The following is a 3,447-nucleotide window of genomic DNA, read 5'->3' on the forward strand; positions in this document are numbered from 1 at the left end:
CCTCAACGTCGAGGAACGTGTACCAGGGTGTATGTGCGACTCGTTCAGCTTAAATACTAAGAAAAAACAAATTAAAATTTTTCAGTATTGGTAATCAGTTAAGATAGTGTGAATGCAAAAACTACATTCACACTATCTTAACTTAATATATAATTCTTTTCTATATAATTATATAATTCTTTACATTCTTCTATCTTGTATAAAATTTATGGTTTCGATTGGTGCAAAACCAATAATACACATTTGCAATTTCATATGAGAAGGACTTTCCCATCGGTAACAAAAAAAAGTTACCCGTTAAGCGGAGAAAATACTATTTCAATTAAAAATAAAGTATGTCCTTAATGAATGTATTTTGATGGATTTTGTAAGAATGGAATAAGAGGGTCAGCTACCCAGCAAATTTTCATAATTAAATACCGTTACTATAGAATTAGATTTGGTTGTGAAAAAACCTACTTACTCAATATTGCATGGGTAGAGCCACAGAGTGTGAACTGTACAAGTTAACAATAACATTCATTAAATGAATCAAAAATGAAAATAAAAAGGCTCCGGTGTATAGAGAGGACCTGGTCATTTCTAAAAAAAATCATAGAAACGAAGGAACCCACCAATTCATTATAAAAATATGTGTCCTATTTCATTTACTATTTTTATTTTATTTGATATCTAGTATCTATACAATTTCTGATTTTGAGGTTAAATGTTTAATATAAAAAATCGTGGTTGGGGCGGTTATAGTAGCAAGAGCCGTTGGAATTTTTTTTTATACATCGGAAGAATCCATTTTTGTTATTAATAGACTAGGAAGAAAAAAAGAATAACTGAAAAATGAAAAAGTTATTCCTGAAAATATCATTTATTAAATGACCAGAATTAAACGAGGATATATAGCTCACAAACGGAGGACAAAAATTCGTTTATTCGTATCAAGTTTTCGCGGAGCTCATTCAAGACTTACCCGAACTATTACTCAACAGAAATTGAAAGCTTTAGTTTCGGCTCATCGGGATAGAGATAGGAAAAAAAGAGATTTTCGTGGTTTATGGATTAGTCGAATAAATGCAGTAATTCGCGAGAATCAAAAAGTATCTTATATTTATAATAATTTAATGAATAGTCTATACACCAAGCAATTGCTTCTTAATCGTAAAATAGTTGCACAAATTGCTATATTAAAAGAGAATTGTCTTTTTATGATTGCCGATAATATCATAAAAACTTAAAACCCCTTATTTACTGCAGGAAGGTATAGACTAGAAATTTGTTTATTTTGATAGCTTTATCATACGATAAAGCTATCAAAATAAACAACCATGCTTAAAAAATTATTCTTCGTTACCTATTATCTTTTTTATTCCAACAAAAAAATCAAATGGAATTATCCTAATTTTGAACAAAACATCAATCCATGTTTAATTCGAATCTAAATTCAAATTGGATTTCGAATTTTTAATTTCTATTTTTTTTTCTTAAAGGAGTAATTTTAGCAGTCGACTCGCTTTTTTCAAATTGTTTTTCGTTATTAAGAAAAGGTAACGAAGATAAAATACGAGCTTGTTTTATAGCAACAGTAATTAATCGTTGTTGTTTTAAGGTCAATCTATTTACACGTCTAGATAATATTTTTCCTTGTTCACTAATAAATCGACAAATTAAACCCATGTTTTTATAATCAATTCGGTCCCCCGATTGAATCGGGGGCAAACGTCTACGAAAAGATCGCTTGGATTTAATAAAGAGTCGCTTAGGTTTTTCCATAGTTTATTTATTCCTATTCCAAAAATAACATTGATTTAAATAAATATAATTATAATAAAGGATTTGTATTTTTTTTCTTCTTTAGCATATGTTGTTATATAACGACGGGGACATCATTTTCTCAATTCCAATCGACTAGGCGTATTGTGTCGATTCTTGTTAGTAATCTATCTAGAAATACCGCTTTATTCCTTATTTAGACTCTTTTTATCACAACCAGTACCTTCCAAAAGAACACTTACTCGGATATCTTTACCCTTGGACATGACCCTCCTTTGGGTTTTTAATTCACTTATAACTCTTTTCGGATTCGAATCTAAGAATCTAAGAAAAAGATGAAAACAACTAAGATAAGATAAAAAAGAAGAATTCGAAAAATTATGAAAGATTTCGTTCCAATTTAATTGAATCTAGTACAAAAAGAATACAAGGATCTGTAACTATATTTCGTTTCAAATTGCCAGTATTTTCGTTTTTTTAAAGTATTTTTTATGATATTGTTGCCCCAACCTATGGATTTCTGCTTTCACTTTCTTTTTCATAGGAATTGAATTAATAATTCAATTCCATTGAAGCCTGGACCAGATCCCGATCCCGAGTGTCACTCCGAATTTCAATGAGGCCAATTTAATCTTTCGTCTTTATCTTTCCTAAAAAAAAAAAAAAGAAGAGTAGGTTAATTACACATATTTAATATATAATTGGACCTTTCATCTTCTTCACCCCTTCCCGTGTCAATAACTAAAATTAAAAAAAGGGGAATATCAATGCATCTGGAAAAAAACGATTGATCTCTATCAATAGACCCGCCAAAGCCCCGAACCATAAAGTACTTACTACTGGTGCCACGGAAAGATATGTTTTTAGATCTCGCATTTCAAATCCTCCTTTCTTTTTATTATTTAAGTATTTTTTCTCTGTTGATATATATCAACAGAGAAAAATGTGGAAAACAAGACAAAGATTCTTTACAATAACACTATAAACAAATGGAAAAGGGATGTAGCGCAGCTTGGTAGCGCGTTTGTTTTGGGTACAAAATGTCACGGGTTCAAATCCTGTCATCCCTATCCCTAACAATTACTTATTCTATGATATTCCGTATTCTATAATATTCCATATTCTATGAGATGAGCAATAAACCGGGAACCTGTGAAGACGAATTCCAATTGAACATACATACTGAATATCTATATGCAAAATGGATTTGGATCATATAATTTTATGAAAACAAAACGCTCTTAGTTCAGTTCGGCAGAACGCGGGTCTCCAAAACCCGATGTCGTAGGTTCAAATCCTACAGAGCGTGATTCTAGTATTATTCGCCTGATAATTACACTGAAATAATTGAACATTCAAAAGAAAGTCTGAATTTTATCCTTGTCGATTAGGATTAAACTAAATAAATAGGGAATCACAAAAAAAGAGACATTAATGAATCAAAGATCCAACTGATCACCTCGTCGGTATTGTAAATATGCAGTTACAAATAATCCAGCCAAAGTAATAGGAATTAAACCTAACACGATTCCAAATAGAAAAACTTCAATCATTTTTATTTGTTCGAAAAGTAAAAAGAAAGGTAATATAATATCTAGCCTTAAACATAAATCTGTATTGATCATAAATCTCAACGATCGAGAATTGTAAATTGACATAGTAAGGAATTCTAGAATGTCTTAT

The 3,447-nt window shown here is 30.5% G+C and overlaps 2 non-coding genes across 2 annotated transcripts; both read left to right on the forward strand.

Moving 5' to 3' along the window:
* Positions 1–2,760: 2,760 nt before the first annotated feature.
* TRNAP-UGG (transfer RNA proline (anticodon UGG)) lies at positions 2,761–2,834 on the forward strand. The gene has a single exon. It is a non-coding gene; the product is annotated as a tRNA-Pro (tRNA).
* A 165-nt stretch (positions 2,835–2,999) lies between these two features.
* Positions 3,000–3,073, forward strand: TRNAW-CCA (transfer RNA tryptophan (anticodon CCA)). Its single transcript has one exon. It is a non-coding gene; the product is annotated as a tRNA-Trp (tRNA).
* Positions 3,074–3,447: the final 374 nt, after the last annotated feature.

This window comes from Vigna unguiculata, unplaced genomic scaffold, assembly GCF_037176805.1.
Source record: "Vigna unguiculata cultivar grain cowpea cultivar isolate G323 ecotype 2 unplaced genomic scaffold, ASM3717680v1 ptg000483l, whole genome shotgun sequence".
Taxonomy (NCBI): domain Eukaryota; kingdom Viridiplantae; phylum Streptophyta; class Magnoliopsida; order Fabales; family Fabaceae; genus Vigna; species Vigna unguiculata.